Source organism: Pseudophryne corroboree, chromosome 8 (genome assembly GCF_028390025.1).
Source record: "Pseudophryne corroboree isolate aPseCor3 chromosome 8, aPseCor3.hap2, whole genome shotgun sequence".
In the NCBI taxonomy this organism is placed as follows: domain Eukaryota; kingdom Metazoa; phylum Chordata; class Amphibia; order Anura; family Myobatrachidae; genus Pseudophryne; species Pseudophryne corroboree.
The window spans coordinates 49,485,283-49,505,057 of NC_086451.1; positions in this window are offsets into that span (position 1 = coordinate 49,485,283).

The window sequence follows — 19,775 nt, forward strand, 5'->3', positions numbered from 1 at the left end:
CCCCACAGTGCCAGATATGCCCCCACAGTGCCAGATAAATGCCCCCACAGTGCCAGATATGCCCCCACAGTGCCAGAAATGCCCCCACAGTGCCAGAAATGCCCCCACAGTGCCAGATAAATGCCCCCACAGAGCCAGATAAATGTCCCCACAGTGCCAGATATGCCCCCACAGTGCCAGATAAATGCCCCCACAGAGCCAGATAAATGCCCCCACAGTGCCAGATATGCCCCCACAGTGCCAGATATGCCCCCACAGTGCCAGAAATGCCCCCACAGTGCCAGATAAATGCCCCCACAGAGCCAGATAAATGCCCCCACAGAGCCAGATAAATGTCCCCACAGTGCCAGATATGCCCCCACAGTGCCAGATAAATGCCCCCACAGTGCCAGATAAATGCCCCCACAGTGCCAGATATGCCCCCACAGTGCCAGATATGCCCCCACGGTGCCAGATATGCCCCCACGGTGCCAGAAATGCCCCCACAGTGCCAGATAAATGCCCCCACAGTGCCAGATAAATGCCCCCACAGAGCCAGATAAATGCCCCCACAGAGCCAGATATGCCCCCACAGTGCCAGATATGCCCCCACAGTGCCAGATATGCCCCCACAGTGCCAGATATGCCCCCACAGTGCCAGATATGCCCCCACAGTGCCAGATATGCCCCCACAGTGCCTGATATGTCCCCACAATGCCTGATATGCCCCCACAGTGCCAGAAATGCCCCCACAGTGCCAGAAATGCCCCCACAGTGCCAGATAAATGCCCCCACAGAGCCAGATAAATGCCCCCACAGAGCCAGATAAATGCCCCTACAGTGCCAGAAATGCCCCCACAGTGCCAGAAATGCCCCCACAGTGCCAGAAATGCCCCCACAGTGCCAGATAAATGCCCCCACAGAGCCAGATAAATGCCCCCACAGAGCCAGATAAATGCCCCCACAGTGCCAGAAATGCCCCCACAGTGCCAGAAATGCCCCCACAGTGCCAGATATGTCCCCACAGTGCCTGATATGCCCCCACAGGGCCAGATATGTCCCCACAGTGCCTGATATGCCCCCACAGTGCCAAATATGCCCCCACAGAGCCAGATATGCAATGCCCCCACAGTGCCAGAAATGCCCCCACAGTGCCAGAAATGCCCCCCACAGAGCCAGAAATGCCCCTACAGTGCCAGAAATGCCCCCACATAACCAAAAATGCCCCGTGTGCCAGAAATGCCCCCACAGTGCGGATCTCCCCCCCCCCCCCCCCCCAAAAAAAAATACCTGCGGCGCTGGGGAGGAGTACTGCTGTCCGCCTGTGTGGGAGCGCTGGCGGGCGGGCGGGAGGCCGGGCGAGTGAGCCTGAGCCTGAGCCTGGGTCCGGGCTGGCGGGCGGCCACTTGTGCAGGCGGGCTATGCGCGGCGCCGGCGTCTGACGTTAGATACCGGCGCCGCGCAGCGCGCATACACAGCGCGACCGCCAAATGCTGCAGCAGCACACACACAGGGCCGGCTCCAGCATCGAATATGGCGGCGCCAGCGCGTGGCGCCCATTAAGGGTGGCGCCCTGCGCGGCCGCTCTATTCGAACATGCCTAGAGCCGGCCCTGGTTATCCGACCTAGTCAGGAACCTCCTAAGACCAGGCCAAGTGTCAGTACATCAATGCACAAGGGTCCTGGGAAAGATGGTGGCTTCTTACGAAGCGATTCCATTCGGCAGATTCCACGCAAGAACTTTTCAGTGGGATCTGCTGGACAAATGGTCCGGATCGCATCTTCAAATGCATCAGCGGATAACCCTGTCTCCAAGGACAAGGGTGTCTCTCCTGTGGTGGTTACAGAGTGCTCATCTCCTAGAGGGCCGCAGATTCGGCATTCAGGATTGGGTCCTGGTGACCACGGATGCCAGCCTGAGAGGCTGGGGAGCAGTCACACAGGGAAAAAATTTCCAGGGCTTGTGGTCAAGCATGGAAACGTCACTTCACATAAATATCCTGGAACTAAGGGCCATTTACAATGCCCTAAGTCAGGCAAGACCTCTGCTTCAGGGTCAGCCGGTGTTGATCCAGTCGGACAACATCACGGCAGTCGCCCACGTAAACAGACAGGGCGGCACAAGAAGCAGGAGGGCAATGATGGAAGTGGCAAGGATTCTTCGCTGGGCGGAGAATCATGTGATAGCACTGTCAGCAGTGTTCATTCCGGGAGTGGACAACTGGGAAGCAGACTTCCTCAGCTGACACGATCTTCACCCGGGGGAGTGGGGACTTCACCCAGAAGTCTTCCACATGATTGTGAACCGTTGGGAAAAACCAAAGGTGGACATGATGGCGTCCCGCCTCAACAAAAAATTGGCCAAGAAGGACTTGGTACCCGTAAATTCAAGAGATGCTCACGGAAGACCCGTGGCCTCTACCTCTAAGAAAGGACCTGCTCCAGCAGGGACCATGTCTGTTCCAAGACTTACCGCGGCTGCGTTTGACGGCATGGCGGTTGAACGCCGGATCCTGAAGGAAAAAGGCATTCCGGATGAAGTCATCCCTACCCTGATCAAAGCCAGGAAGGATGTAACCATACAACATTATCACCGTATTTGGCGTAAATATGTTGCGTGGTGCGAGGCCAGGAAGTCCCCTACAGAGGAATTTCAACTGGGTCGTTTCCTGCATTTCCTGCAAACAGGACTGTCTATGGGCCTCAAATTAGGGTCCATTAAGGTTCAAATTTCGGCCCTGTCAATATTCTTCCAAAAAGAACTGGCTTCTGTTCCTGAAGTTCAGACGTTTGTCAAGGGAGTACTGCATATACAGCCTCCTTTTGTGCCTCCAGTGGCACCTTGGGATCTCAATGTAGTTTTGGGATTCCTAAAATCACATTGGTTTTAGAGATGAGCGGGTTCGGTTTCTCTGAATCCGAACCCGCCAGAACTTCATGGTTTTTTTCACGGGTCCGAGCAGACTCGGATCTTCCCGCCTTGCTCGGTTAACCCGAGCGCGCCCGAACGTCATCATGACGCTGTCGGATTCTCGCGAGGCTCGGATTCTATCGCGAGACTCGGATTCTATATAAGGAGCCGCGCGTCGCCGCCATTTTCACACGTGCATTGAGATTGATAGGGAGAGGACGTGGCTGGCGTCCTCTCCATTTAGATTATAAGAGACTGAGAGAGATTTACTGGAGCTGACTAGGAGGAGTACTGTTACTGTAGAAGTGTAGAGACTGAGTGGAGAGAGTTTACTAGTGAGGACAGTGCAGTTTACTTTATAATCCGTTCTCTGCCTGAAAAAAGCGATACACAGCACACAGTGACTCAGTCACATACCATATCTGTGTGCACTGCTCAGGCTCAGGCCAGTGTGCTGCATCATCTATTATCTATATATAATATTATATATATCTGTCTGACTGCTCAGCTCACACAGCTTATAATTGTGGGGGAGACTGGGGAGCACTACTGCAGTGCCAGTTATAGGTTATAGCAGGAGCCAGGAGTACATAATATATTATATAGTGAGTGACCACCAGACACACAGTGCAGTTTATTTAATATATCCGTTCTCTGCCTGAAAAAAGCGATACACACAGTGACTCAGTCAGTCACATACCATATCTGTGTGCACTGCTCAGGCTCAGGCCAGTGTGCTGCATCATCTATTATCTATATATAATATTATATATATCTGTCTGACTGCTCAGCTCACACAGCTTATAATTGTGGGGGAGACTGGGGAGCACTACTGCAGTGCCAGTTATAGGTTATAGCAGGAGCCAGGAGTACATAATATATTATATAGTGAGTGACCACCAGACACACAGTGCAGTTTATTTAATATATCCGTTCTCTGCCTGAAAAAAGCGATACACACAGTGACTCAGTCAGTCACATACCATATCTGTGTGCACTGCTCAGGCTCAGGCCAGTGTGCTGCATCATCTATTATCTATATATAATATTATATATATCTGTCTGACTGCTCAGCTCACACAGCTTATAATTGTGGGGGAGACTGGGGAGCACTACTGCAGTGCCAGTTATAGGTTATAGCAGGAGCCAGGAGTACATAATATATTATATAGTGAGTGACCACCAGACACACAGTGCAGTTTATTTAATATATCCGTTCTCTGCCTGAAAAAAGCGATACACACAGTGACTCAGTCAGTCACATACCATATCTGTGTGCACTGCTCAGGCTCAGGCCAGTGTGCTGCATCATCTATATATATTATATATCTGTCTGACTGCTCAGCTCACACAGCTTATAATTGTGGGGGAGACTGGGGAGCACTACTGCAGTGCCAGTTATAGGTTATAGCAGGAGCCAGGAGTACATATTATATTAAAATTAAACAGTGCACACTTTTGCTGCAGGAGTGCCACTGCCAGTGTGACTGACCAGTGACCTGACCACACTGACCACCAGTATAGTTAGTAGTATACTTATATTGTGATTGCCTGAAAAAGTTAAACACTCGTCGTGTGACTTCACTTGTGTGTTTTTTTTTTTTTTATTCTATAAAAATAAAACTCATTCTGCTGACAGACAGTGTCCAGCAGGTCCGTCATTATATAATATATAATATATACCTGTCCGGCTGCAGTAGTGATATATATATATTTTTTATATCATTTATCATCCAGTCGCAGCAGACACAGTACGGTAGTTCACGGCTGTGGCTACCTCTGTGTCTCTGCACTCGGCAGGCAGTCCGTCCATAATTGTAATACCACCTAACCGTGGATTTTTTTCATTCTTCTTTATACATACATAGTTACATAGACATCTTCTCTTTATCAACCAGTCTATATTAGCTGCAGACACAGTACAGTACGGTAGTTCACGGCTGTGGCTACCTCTGTGTCTGCACTCGGCAGGCAGTCCGTCCATAATTGTATACCACCTAACCGTGGTTTTTTTTCATTCTTCTTTATACATACATAGTTACATAGACATCTTCTCTTTATCAACCAGTCTATATTAGCTGCAGACACAGTACAGTACGGTAGTTCACGGCTGTGGCTACCTCTGTGTCTGCACTCGGCAGGCAGTCCGTCCATAATTGTATACCACCTAACCGTGGATTTTTTTCAGTCTTCTTTATACATACATAGTTACATAGACATCTTCTCTTTATCAACCAGTCTATATTAGCTGCAGACACAGTACAGTACGGTAGTTCACGGCTGTGGCTACCTCTGTGTCTGCAGTCGGCAGGCAGTCCATAATTGTATACTAGTATCCATCTCCATTGTTTACCTGAGGTGCCTTTTAGTTGTGCCTATTAAAATATGGAGAACAAAAATGTTGAGGTTCCAAAATTAGGGAAAGATCAAGATCCACTTCCACCTCGTGCTGAAGCTGCTGCCACTAGTCATGGCCGAGACGATGAAATGCCAGCAACGTCGTCTGCCAAGGCCGATGCCCAATGTCATAGTACAGAGCATGTCAAATCCAAAACACCAAATATCAGAAAAAAAAGGACTCCAAAACCTAAAATAAAATTGTCGGAGGAGAAGCGTAAACTTGCCAATATGCCATTTACCACACGGAGTGGCAAGGAACGGCTGAGGCCCTGGCCTATGTTCATGGCTAGTGGTTCAGCTTCACATGAGGATGGAAGCACTCAGCCTCTCGCTAGAAAATGAAAAGACTCAAGCTGGCAAAAGCAGCACAGCAAAGAACTGTGCATTCTTCGAAATCCCAAATCCACAAGGAGAGTCCAATTGTGTCGGTTGCGATGCCTGACCTTCCCAACACTGGACGTGAAGAGCATGCGCCTTCCACCATTTGCACGCCCCCTGCAAGTGCATAAGGAGCACCCGCAGTCCAGTTCCTGATAGTCAGATTGAAGATGTCAGTGTTGAAGTACACCAGGATGAGGAGGATATGGGTGTTGCTGGCGCTGGGGAGGAAATTGACCAGGAGGATTCTGATGGTGAGGTGGTTTGTTTAAGTCAGGCACCCGGGGAGACACCTGTTGTCCGTGGGAGGAATATGGCCGTTGACATGCCAGGTGAAAATACCAAAAAAATCAGCTCTTCGGTGTGGAGGTATTTCACCAGAAATGCGGACAACAGGTGTCAAGCCGTGTGTTCCCTTTGTCAAGCTGTAATAAGTAGGGGTAAGGACGTTAACCACCTCGGAACATCCTCCCTTATACGTCACCTGCAGCGCATTCATAATAAGTCAGTGACAAGTTCAAAAACTTTGGGTGACAGCGGAAGCAGTCCACTGACCAGTAAATCCCTTCCTCTTGTAACCAAGCTCACGCAAACCACCCCACCAACTCCCTCAGTGTCAATTTCCTCCTTCCCCAGGAATGCCAATAGTCCTGCAGGCCATGTCACTGGCAATTCTGACGAGTCCTCTCCTGCCTGGGATTCCTCCGATGCATCCTTGCGTGTAACGCCTACTGCTGCTGGCGCTGCTGTTGTTGCCGCTGGGAGTCGATAGTCATCCCAGAGGGGAAGTCGTAAGCCCACTTGTACTACTTCTGTCAGGAATCGACTCACCGCTGTTATGTCGGTCCGCCGGAGCGGACTCCGTCTGGGGTCACTGCACGTTGCTGTCACCTGTCGCCCTGCTCGTGGATGCGCCCTCAGGCCTGGAGGCGTCCCTGGAGTCAACGGGCGTGTGAGCGCGCCGCGTTCCTGCCGGGCCGCGGCATGGGCGCCGCCATGACAGTATTCCCCAGTGTAAGTGCGGCGGCCAATCCGGAGCTTGGCCGCACCCCCTTGTCTCACTCCAGCCAATGCCTGCCGGTCAGGGGGTATATCAGGAGCTGCTGGGTGAGTCAGAGGTTGTCCTGAACTTTGTGTCACTCCTGCGACTCGTGTGTTTGGACCTGTTATCCTGTTCCTCCGTGTTCCTGGATATTCACCTGTTCCTCCGTGTTCCTGGATACTCCCCTGTGTCTCCGTGTTCCTGGATATTCTCCTGTATCTGCTACTCCGTGGAACTACAAGCACCAGCACCACAGCAATACCTTTCTGGCTTCACACCTTCTACACCTGCAGTGTGCTCCAGCCTTCAGCAGTAGAGACTCCCTATCCAGGTGCATTCCAACATCTCACCTGTGATTCAGCCTGCAAGCTGATTGTGCTTTCCACCAGCACAGTGGACATTAACACCACGTCTCCTGCATTGCTACCAGGTTTGCTACTATTATTCCCATCTCTGCTGGCTCCACGTTTTAACCATTCCGGTTTCATTTCCATGCTTCATACTTTGCCATAGACTTTCAGTTCTCAAACCATCATATACCATTGTCATTACCATTGCCGTTACCATTGCTATTTCCATTGCATTCGTTTGTTTTACTTTCTGCTGCATTATTATTATCTGGACTTTCTGTTACTAATAAACCACGTTGTGCACATGCGCAGAAACCCAATACTGCCTCCTCACTTCATTCCTCCTACCTCCACTGACCCACTAGCGCCCCCTCCGGGGACACAAACAAAACCGTCTCTGACAGTAAGTTCAGGACCGATGGACTCGGACGGTGGTCAGAGTGTGGGGTCAGGGGCCTTAAAAAATCTGGTCTCCCGTTTGGATGGACAAGAGGTTGTGCAGCAGCAGATATTCCAGTTTCTGCAAGGGATGTCCTCCCGGATTGATACGTTACAACAATCTCTGCTAAGTGCGCCTGCACCTCCAGTTCCTGTTACCCCTGCACATGCCAGTGTTGGGGGTTCTTCTTCTTCTCCGGCTGCATCTGCTCCTGTATCTCGTTTGCACTTGCCTGTGCCTAGCAGGTATGATGGCAGTCCGAAGTTATGCCGTGGGTTCCTCAACCAGTGTGAAGTCCAGTTTGAACTTTTACCTCACAATTTTCCCACGCCAAGATCCAAGGTTGCTTATATCATCTCACTGCTCTCTGGATCAGCCCTGAGCTGGGTGTCTCCTCTGTGGGAACGTGCCGACCCGTTGATGAACAACTATGCCGAGTTTGTTTCCATCTTCAGACGCATCTTCGATGAACCGGGTCGTGCAACATCAGCCTCCGCAGATCTTCTCCAGCTCCGTCAAGGGACTCGCAGTATGGGTCAATACGTCATCCAGTTCCAGACGCTAGCCGCAGAGATCCAGTGGAATAACCAAGCCTTGGTAGCAGCCTTCTGGCATGGACTCTCGGAGAGGATAAAAGATGAACTGGCAACTCGTGATATTCCTGAGCAATTACCCGAGCTAATCTCCCTATGTATCAAGTTGGACTCTCGCATCCGCGAACGCAACAATGAGCGTGCTCGTGCTGAGTGTCGCAAACCAAGAATGGTACCTCCTGTACAGTTGCAGCCTCCACCTTCTGATGAGCCTATGCAAATTAATAGGTCCCGCTTAACTGCTGAGGAGCGGTCAAGGAGACTCCGTGAGAGACTGTGTCTTTACTGTGCGGCAGTAGGCCACCAAATAAGTTCTTGTCCAGTGCGTTCGGGAAACGCCAGATCCTGACTTGTAAGGGAGGAGTCAAGTTGGGATCTTTCAAGCAAGCTCCTTCAACCCAAGATCTCATTCTTCCTGTGACCTTAGAGACGGCGGCTGGACTCCAATCTGCAACTGCGTTGGTAGACTGTGGTGCAGCGGGGAATTTCATCACTCAAGCTGCGGTAGACAAGTTTCATTTGCCGGTCTGTGAACTTCCATGTCCCGTCTACATTACGGCAGTAGATGGTAGCCGTATCTCTAAGGGGTATATCACTCAACAAACCAGGCCAGTGATACTGGGGGTTGGGTTCCTACATTCTGAGTTAATAAAGTTTTTAGTTATTCCACAGGCAACTCAGGAGATTGTGTTAGGTATGCCCTGGCTCCAGCTACATAACCCACAGATTGACTGGTCTACATTACAACTAACTGCTTGGGGGTCACATTGCCGTCATTCTTGTTTAGCCCAAGTTGTTCCTGTCAAGACTTCTGAAATCAAGACCCCGTCTACTCTTCCTACGGCCTACCAAGACTTCGCTGACGTCTTCAGCGAAAAGGCCGCTGATGTTCTACCGCCCCATAGAGAGTGGGATTGCCCCATCGACCTTGTTCCTGGCAAAAAACCACCTAGGGGGCGCACCTACCCGTTATCTGTTCCTGAAACCGAAGCGATGAGTAAATACATCCAAGAAAATCTACAGAAAGGATTCATCCGTCCCTCATCATCACCTGCTGGGGCAGGTTTCTTTTTTGTTAAAAAGAAAGATGGAGGACTACGTCCATGTATTGACTACCGGGGACTTAATGACATTACCATTAAGAACAGCTACCCGTTACCTCTTATTACCGAGTTATTTGATAGGGTCAAAGGAGCCCGCATCTTCACCAAGTTAGATCTCCGCGGTGCCTATAATCTCATCAGAATCCGCAGCGGTGATGAATGGAAGACGGCTTTCAATACTCGGGATGGCCATTACGAGTACCTGGTAATGCCATTCGGGTTGAGCAATGCCCCAGCAGTGTTCCAGCACTTTGTTAATGAAATCTTCCGTGACGTTCTGTACAAATATCTCGTAGTTTACCTGGACGATATCCTCATCTTCTCTCAAGACCTCTCCTCTCATCGTCTCCAAGTCCGTGAAGTTCTCCGACGTCTTCGTGAGAATCGTCTCTACGGCAAGTTGTCCAAGTGCACCTTCGAAGTTGCCTCCATACCCTTCCTGGGGTATATAATTTCTGGATCGGATCTTCAGATGGACCCGGCAAAATTGGAAGCCATTGCCAATTGGTCCATTCCGAATACTCTCAAGTCAATTCAACGATTCCTGGGCTTCGCCAATTATTATAGGAAATTCATCCAAGGCTTTTCAACTCTCATTGCTCCTATTACCAGCTTAACTCGAAAAGGGGCAGATCATTCCAACTGGTCAGAAGATGCCCTGGCTGCGTTTCAGAAAATCAAGATGGCTTTTATGACCGCACCAGTCTTGCTACAACCTGATGTTAATAAGCCATTCGAGTTGGAGGTGGATGCCTCCACAGTAGGAGTGGGAGCTGTTCTCTCTCAGATAGGAGCTGACGGGAAGATCCATCCCTGTGGATTCTTTTCCCGCAAATTTCTTCCTGCTGAAGTTAATTATTCCATCGGAGATCAAGAGCTTCTGGCGATTAAACTGGCCCTTGAGGAATGGAGGTATCTCCTGGAAGGGGCGAAGTTTCCATTTAACATCTATACGGATCATAAAAACCTGCTCTATCTGAAGGCAGCTCAGTGCCTTAATCCTCGCCAGTCCCGATGGGCTATGTTCTTCTCCCGTTTTAATTTTAAGCTCCATTTCCGCCCAGGTTCTCAGAATACCAAAGCAGATGCCCTGTCTCGATCCATGGAATCCGAGGACGAGATGTCCGATTCAGCACCACGCTCCATCCTGGAACCTGTGGCATTTGCCTCATCACAAGTTTCTCCAGCTCCGCCTCCTGGTAAGATTTTTGTTGCTCCTGAACTCCGTTCTAAGTTGCTGTCTTGGGCCCATCAGTCTAAGTTTACTGGGCATCCTGGTGTCCTAAAGACTTTTAAATTTCTCTCCGGGACATACTGGTGGCCAAAAATGAAAGTTGACATCAAAGACTTTGTAGCGTCTTGTCCTAAATGTGTGCAGCACAAGACTCCTCGTCAGTCTCCAGCAGGTCAACTACAGCCATTATCCATCCCCAGCCGTCCTTGGTCACATCTGTCGATGGATTTCGTCTCTGACCTTCCCTCCTCCCAAGGATACAACACCATCTGGGTAGTGGTCGACAGATTCACCAAAATGGCTCATTTTGTTCCACTCCAAGGACTTCCTTCAGCTCCAAAACTGGCTCAAATCTTCCTGCGGGAGATTTTCCGTTTACATGGACTACCCACTGAAATAATATCTGACCGTGGAGTCCAGTTTGTGGCAAGGTTTTGGAGAGCTCTCTGTTCTGCCATGCAGGTCCATCTCAAGTTCTCGTCAGCATATCATCCTCAGACGAATGGGCAGACAGAGAGGGTAAACCAGGAGTTGGAAACTTTCCTGAGACTGTACGTATCATCTTCCCAAGATGACTGGGTGGATTTGCTCCCGTGGGCCGAATTCGCTCACAATTTCCGCTACCATACAGCTACTGAAACCACTCCGTTCTTCGCTGTTTATGGGCAACATCCACGAGTTCCTGATTTTCAAGACCTTCCTAGCATCGATGTTCCTGCTGCCACTACTGTCCTCAGTCAGTTCTCAACCATCTGGAGGAAGATTCATACTTCACTCAAAAAGGCTTCTGCTCGGTACAAATTCTTTGCCGACCGCAAGAGACGTGCAGTTCCCAGCTTGAAACCTGGGGATAAAGTCTGGCTGTCAACCAGGAATCTTCGTCTTAAAGTGCCTTCGATGAAGTTTGCACCACGCTTCATCGGTCCTTTCTCCATCGAAAGAGTTCTAAATCCTGTGGCTTACAAGCTCAAGTTACCCTCTTCATTGCGTATTCCTAATGCTTTCCATGTCTCTCTCCTCAGACCATTAGTCCTGAATCGCTTCCAAAGAGCTCTTCCAGCTGGCCCCAGCATTCCAACCCAGCAGGGCATAGAGTTCGAGATAGAGAAGATCCTGGACTCCCGTCACCGGTATGGTCGTCTGCAATATCTCATCGACTGGGCCGGTTATGGTCCTGAGGAGAGGAGTTGGGTGAACTCTGCTGATGTCCACGCTCCCAGGTTGGTCCGTGTTTTCCACAGGTCTCATCCTTCCAAGCCACGTGGGTGTTCGGTGCTCACCCATAAAGGAGGGGGTACTGTCAGGAATCGACTCACCGCTGTTATGTCGGTCCGCCGGAGCGGACTCCGTCTGGGGTCACTGCACGTTGCTGTCACCTGTCGCCCTGCTCGTGGATGCGCCCTCAGGCCTGGAGGCGTCCCTGGAGTCAACGGGCGTGTGAGCGCGCCGCGTTCCTGCCGGGCCGCGGCATGGGCGCCGCCATGACAGTATTCCCCAGTGTAAGTGCGGCGGCCAATCCGGAGCTTGGCCGCACCCCCTTGTCTCACTCCAGCCAATGCCTGCCGGTCAGGGGGTATATCAGGAGCTGCTGGGTGAGTCAGAGGTTGTCCTGAACTTTGTGTCACTCCTGCGACTCGTGTGTTTGGACCTGTTATCCTGTTCCTCCGTGTTCCTGGATATTCACCTGTTCCTCCGTGTTCCTGGATACTCCCCTGTGTCTCCGTGTTCCTGGATATTCTCCTGTATCTGCTACTCCGTGGAACTACAAGCACCAGCACCACAGCAATACCTTTCTGGCTTCACACCTTCTACACCTGCAGTGTGCTCCAGCCTTCAGCAGTAGAGACTCCCTATCCAGGTGCATTCCAACATCTCACCTGTGATTCAGCCTGCAAGCTGATTGTGCTTTCCACCAGCACAGTGGACATTAACACCACGTCTCCTGCATTGCTACCAGGTTTGCTACTATTATTCCCATCTCTGCTGGCTCCACGTTTTAACCATTCCGGTTTCATTTCCATGCTTCATACTTTGCCATAGACTTTCAGTTCTCAAACCATCATATACCATTGTCATTACCATTGCCGTTACCATTGCTATTTCCATTGCATTCGTTTGTTTTACTTTCTGCTGCATTATTATTATCTGGACTTTCTGTTACTAATAAACCACGTTGTGCACATGCGCAGAAACCCAATACTGCCTCCTCACTTCATTCCTCCTACCTCCACTGACCCACTAGCGCCCCCTCCGGGGACACAAACAAAACCGTCTCTGACAACTTCCAGTAAGCAATTGACTGTTCAACAGTCCTTTGCGAGGAAGATGAAATATCACAGCAGTCATCCTACTGCAAAGCGGATAACTGAGGCCTTGACAACTATGTTGGTGTTAGACGTGCGTCCGGTATCCGCCGTTAGTTCACAGGGAACTAGACAATTTATTGAGGCAGTGTGCCCCCGTTACCAAATACCATCTAGGTTCCACTTCTCTAGGCAGGCGATACCGAGAATGTACACGGACGTCAGAAAAAGACTCACCAGTGTCCTAAAAAATGCAGTTGTACCCAATGTCCACTTAACCACGGACATGTGGACAAGTGGAGCAGGGCAGGGTCAGGACTATATGACTGTGACAGCCCACTGGGTAGATGTATGGACTCCCGCCGCAAGAACAGCAGCGGCGGCACCAGTAGCAGCATCTCGCAAACGCCAACTCTTTCCTAGGCAGGCTACGCTTTGTATCACCGCTTTCCAGAATACGCACACAGCTGAAAACCTCTTACGGCAACTGAGGAAGATCATCGCGGAATGGCTTACCCCAATTGGACTCTCCTGTGGATTTGTGGCATCGGACAACGCCAGCAATATTGTGTGTGCATTAAATATGGGCAAATTCCAGCACGTCCCATGTTTTGCACATACCTTGAATTTGGTGGTGCAGAATTTTTTAAAAAACGACAGGGGCGTGCAAGAGATGCTGTCGGTGGCCAGAAGAATTGCGGGACACTTTCGGCGTACAGGCACCACGTACAGAAGACTGGAGCACCACCAAAAACTACTGAACCTGCCCTGCCATCATCTGAAGCAAGAAGTGGTAACGAGGTGGAATTCAACCCTCTATATGCTTCAGAGGTTGGAGGAGCAGCAAAAGGCCATTCAAGCCTATACAATTGAGCACGATATAGTAGGTGGAATGCACCTGTCTCAAGCGCAGTGGAGAATGATTTCAACGTTGTGCAAGGTTCTGATGCCCTTTGAACTTGCCACACGTGAAGTCAGTTCAGACACTGCCAGCCTGAGTCAGGTCATTCCCCTCATCAGGCTTTTGCAGAAGAAGCTGGAGACATTGAAGGAGGAGCTAACACGGAGCGATTCCGCTAGGCATGTGGGACTTGTGGATGGAGCCCTTAATTCGCTTAACAAGGATTCACGGGTGGTCAATCTGTTGAAATCAGAGCACTACATTTTGGCCACCGTGCTCGATCCTAGATTTAAAGCCTACCTTGGATCTCTCTTTCCGGCAGACACAAGTCTGCTGGGGTTGAAAGACCTGCTGGTGACAAAATTGTCAAGTCAAGCGGAACGCGACCTGTCAACATCTCCTCCTTCACATTCTCCCGCAACTGGGGGTGCGAGGAAAAGGCTCAGAATTCCGAGCCCACCCGCTGGCGGTGATGCAGGGCAGTCTGGAGCGACTGCTGATGCTGACATCTGGTCCGGACTGAAGGACCTGACAACGATTACGGACATGTCGTCTACTGTCACTGCATATGATTCTCTCAACATTGATAGAATGGTGGAGGATTATATGAGTGACCGCATCCAAGTAGGCACGTCACACAGTCCGTACTTATACTGGCAGGAAAAAGAGGCAATTTGGAGGCCCTTGCACAAACTGGCTTTATTCTACCTAAGTTGCCCTCCCACAAGTGTGTACTCCGAAAGAGTGTTTAGTGCCGCCGCTCACCTTGTCAGCAATCGGCGTACGAGGTTACATCCAGAAAATGTGGAGAAGATGATGTTCATTAAAATGAATTATAATCAATTCCTCCGCGGAGACATTGACCAGCAGCAATTGCATCCACAAAGTACACAGGGAGCTGAGATGGTGGATTCCAGTGGGGACGAATTGATAATCTGTGAGGAGGGGGATGTACACGGTGATATATCGGAGGGTGAAGATGAGGTGGACATCTTGCCTCTGTAGAGCCAGTTTGTGCAAGGAGAGATTAATTGCTTCTTTTTTGGGGGGGGTCCAAACCAACCTGTCATATCAGTCACAGTCGTGTGGCAGACCCTGTCACTGAAATGATGGGTTGGTTAAAGTGTGCATGTCCTGTTTTGTTTATACAACATAAGGGTGGGTGGGAGGGCCCAAGGACAATTCCATCTTGCACCTCTTTTTTCTTTTCTTTTTCTTTGCATCATGTGCTGATTGGGGAGGGTTTTTTGGAAGGGACATCCTGCGTGACACTGCAGTGCCACTCCTAGATGGGCCCGGTGTTTGTGTCGGCCACTAGGGTCGCTAATCTTACTCACACAGTCAGCTACCTCATTGCGCCTCTTTTTTTCTTTGCGTCATGTGCTGTTTGGGGAGGGTTTTTTGGAAGGGACATCCTGCGTGACACTGCAGTGCCACTCCTAGATGGGCCCGGTGTTTGTGTCGGCCACTAGGGTCGCTAATCTTACTCACACAGCTACCTCATTGCGCCTCTTTTTTTCTTTGCGTCATGTGCTGTTTGGGGAGGGTTTTTTGGAAGGGACATCCTGCGTGACACTGCAGTGCCACTCCTAGATGGGCCCGGTGTTTGTGTCGGCCACTAGGGTCGCTAATCTTACTCACACAGCTACCTCATTGCGCCTCTTTTTTTCTTTGCGTCATGTGCTGTTTGGGGAGGGTTTTTTGGAAGGGCCATCCTGCGTGACACTGCAGTGCCACTCCTAGATGGGCCCGGTGTTTGTGTCGGCCACTAGGGTCGCTAATCTTACTCACACAGCTACCTCATTGCGCCTCTTTTTTTCTTTGCGTCATGTGCTGTTTGGGGAGGGTTTTTTGGAAGGGACATCCTGCGTGACACTGCAGTGCCACTCCTAGATGGGCCCGGTGTTTGTGTCGGCCACTAGGGTCGCTTATCTTACTCACACAGCGACCTCGGTGCAAATTTTAGGACTAAAAATAATATTGTGAGGTGTGAGGTATTCAGAATAGACTGAAAATGAGTGTAAATTATGGTTTTTGAGGTTAATAATACTTTGGGATCAAAATGACCCCCAAATTCTATGATTTAAGCTGTTTTTTAGTGTTTTTTGAAAAAAACACCCGAATCCAAAACACACCCGAATCCGACAAAAAAAATTCGGTGAGGTTTTGCCAAAACGCGTTCGAACCCAAAACACGGCCGCGGAACCGAACCCAAAACCAAATCACAAAACCCGAAAAATTTCAGGCGCTCATCTCTAATTGGTTTGAACCACTCACCGCTGTGGACTTAAAATATCTCACATGGAAAGTGGTAATGCTGTTAGCCCTGGCTTCAGCCAGGCGTGTCTCAGAATTGGCGGCTTTATCCTATAAAAGCCCTTACCTAATTTTTCATACGGACAGGGCAGAATTGAGGACTCGTCCTCAATTTCTTCCTAAGGTGGTTTCAGCATTTCACTTAAACCAGCCTATTGTGGTGCCTGCGGCTACTAGGGACTTGGAGGATTCCAAGTTGCTGGACGTAGTCAGGGCCCTGAAAATATATGTTTCCAGGACGGCTGGAGTCAGAAAATCTGATTCGCTGTTTATCCTGTATGCACCCAACAAGCTGGGTGCTCCTGCTTCTAAGCAGACGATTGCTCGTTGGATTTGTAGTACAATTCAGCTTGCACATTCTGTGGCAGGCCTGCCACAGCCAAAATCTGTAAAAGCCCATTCCACACGGAAAGTGGGCTCATCTTGGGCGGCTGCCCGAGGGGTCTCGGCTTTACAACTTTGCCGAGCAGCTACTTGGTCAGGGGCAAACACGTTTGCTAAATTCTACAAATTTGATACCCTGGCTGAGGAGGACCTGGAGTTCTCTCATTCGGTGCTGCAGAGTCATCCGCACTCTCCCGCCCGTTTGGGAGCTTTGGTATAATCCCCATGGTCCTTTCGGAGTCCCCAGCATCCACTAGGACGTTAGAGAAAATAAGAATTTACTTACCGATAATTCTATTTCTCATAGTCCGTAGTGGATGCTGGGCGCCCATCCCAAGTGCGGTTTGTCTGCATTACTTGTACATAGTTATTGTTACAAAAATCGGGTTATTGTTGTTGTGAGCCATCTTTTCAGAGGCTCCTTCTGTTATCATGCTGTTAACTGGGTTCAGATCACAAGTTGTACGGTGTGATTGGTGTGGCTGGTATGAGTCTTACCCGGGATTCAAAATCCTTCCTTATTGTGTACGCTCGTCCGGGCACAGTATCCTAACTGAGGCTTGGAGGAGGGTCATAGGGGGAGGAGCCAGTGCACAACAGATAGTCCTAAAGCTTTTACTTTGTGCCAAGTCTCCTGCGGAGCCGCTATTCCCCATGGTCCTTTCGGAGTTCCCAGCATCCACTACGGACTACGAGAAATAGATTTACCGGTGAGTAAAATCTTATTATTCCAACTACAGTGTCACAGGGAACAGGTGTAAGTGGCATGCCAAGGTTTGGGGAATCACCAGCTAGGACCAATAGGTAAGCTCTGGCCTTACATATAGGCTTTCATAGTCTATAAATGCCACTTACTCTCTGATCCTATTGCTCTCACTCCTTCCCTCACTCTTGCCGGTTCTATTACCAGTGCGGTTACGGCAGCAGTCAGTGGGGCCAATTCAATTGTTTTGGGCGTCTAAAAATCCAGTCTAAACGCAACTTTTTAGACACCAAAACAATTGTCACAACTCAACTGTGTCTGTGCGCCCATCGTGCCCAAACAGACTGGGTTTATCTGCCTAAAACGCCTAAACCCGTCTAAACTCCCCGCTTTGGGCAGATTGAATGGGTTGGGATTGGGTTACTGGCATCTGGGATCCCAGCTGTCAGATTGCCGGCAGGGGGGGGGGCAAGCGCAGCGAAGCCCCTTGCGGTTCGATTCCCACACTATCGGTGTAATGGACACCCACGATTGGGTATAGTTCCCGTTAGTCGGCATGACGACTGTTGAGATTTCCAGCGGTCGGGATTCCGGCGTCGGTATAGGGACACGATTACATCCCGATTGAACAGGTAGTTGGTGTGGTTCAGCTGCGCACCCTTCACGTGCTGCCTATGGGTTATAACTTGGGCCTTCCCTGTGACCAGAAGTTGTATTGCAAGTTGAATGAATGTGGGAAAACACCGACAGGCGCTCAGTGAGATCCCAATATAAAAGATTTATTACGAATATGAGTAAAAAAGATTCAGAAGATAATACAGTTTAAAAACAAAACAGTAAAAATAGGATTTTGGTACTTACCGATAAATCCTTTTCTCCTAGTCCGTAGAGGATGCTGGGGACTCCAAAAGGACCATGGGGTATAGGCGGGATCCGCAGGAGCTTGGGCACACTGAAAAGACTTAATCTGGGTGTGAACTGGCTCCTCCCTCTATGCCCCTCCTCCAGACCTCAGTTATAGGAACTGTGCCCAGGAGAGACGGACATTTCAACGAAAGATTTTTGTTTAAACTAAGGGCTACCAACATACCAGCCCACACCACAAACATACCGTACAACCAGAGTAACATTAAACCAGATAACAGTATGAATTAACAACAGCAACAAGCTGAAACAAGAAATACACAACCTGTGTATAAACTAATTTAACTAGCAAGAAAACACTGCAAGTAACAGTCCGCACTGGGATGGGCGCCCAGCATCCTCTACGGACTAGGAGAAAAGGATTTATCAGTAAGTACCAAAATCCTATTTTCTCTTACGTCCTAGAGGATGCTGGGGACTCCAAAAGGACCATGGGGTTTATACCAAAGCTCCAGAACGGGCGGGAGAGTGCGGACGACTCTGCAGCACCGACTGACCAAACGCAAGGTCCTCATCAGCCAGGGTATCAAACTTATAGAACTTAGCAAAAGTGTTTGAACCCGACCAAGTAGCTGCTCGGCAAAGCTGTAACGCCGAGACGCCTTAGGCAGCCGCCCAAGATGAGCCCACTTTTCTGGTAGAATGGGCTTTTACTGACTTCGGTAGCCAAAGAATGAGCCTGCTGAATCGTACTACAAATCCAGCGTGCAATAGTCTGTTTTGAAGCAGGATGACCAATTTTGTTGGAAGCATACAAGACAAAAAACGCCTCAGTTTTTCTGGCAACAGCTGTCCTAGTTACGTAGATCTTCAACGCTCTTACAACATCCAGAGATTTTGGAATCGCCACAGCCTCCATAGCCACCGGGACCACAATAGGTTGGTTAATGTGAAATGAAGAAACCACCTTCGGCAGAAATTGTTGACGAGTCCTCAATTCCGCCCTATCCGAATGAAAAATCAAGTACGGGCTCTTATGAGATAAGGCCGCCAACTCTGACACCCGCCTGGCAGACGCCAGCGCCAATAGCATAACTACCTTCCAAGTGAGAAATTTCAATTCAACCTTACGCAAAGGTTCAAACCAGGAAGACATGAGAAACCGTAAGACCACATCAAGCTCCCATGGAGCTACAGGAGGCACAAACGGAGGTCTGAACCTCTGGGAGGACCGCTAATTCTTTTTGAAAGAAAATAGACAAAGCCGAAATCTGCACTTTGATGGAACCTAATTTCAGGCCTGCATCTACTCCCACCTGTAAAAAGTGGAGAAAGCGCCCCAAGTGAAAATCTTCCGCAGGAGCCATTTTAGACTCACAACAGGAAACATACTTTCTCCAAATACGGTGATAATGTTTCGCCGTAACCTCCTTCCTAGCCTTAATGAGAGTTGGAATGACCTCCCTGGGGATACCCTTACGAGCTAAAATCTGGCGCTCAACCTCCATGCCGTCAAACGTAGCCGCGGTAAGTCTGGAAACACGCATGGACCCTGCAACAACAGGTCCTCTCTTAGAGGAAGCGGCCAAGGATATTCCACCAGTAATTCCTGAAGATCCGGGTACCAGGCCCTTCTTGGCCAATCTGGAGCGACGAAAATCGCCTGAACCCTTGCTCGCCGAATGATCCCCAGTACCTTTGGAATGAGAGGAGTAGAGGGAACACATACACTGACTGGAACACCCACGGAGACACCTGGGCGTCCACTGCACTGGCTTGGGGGTCCCTTGACCTGGAACAATACCTCGGGAGCTTCTTGTTGAGACGAGACGCCATCATGTCGATCAATGGAATTCCCCAATGTTTTGTCACCTC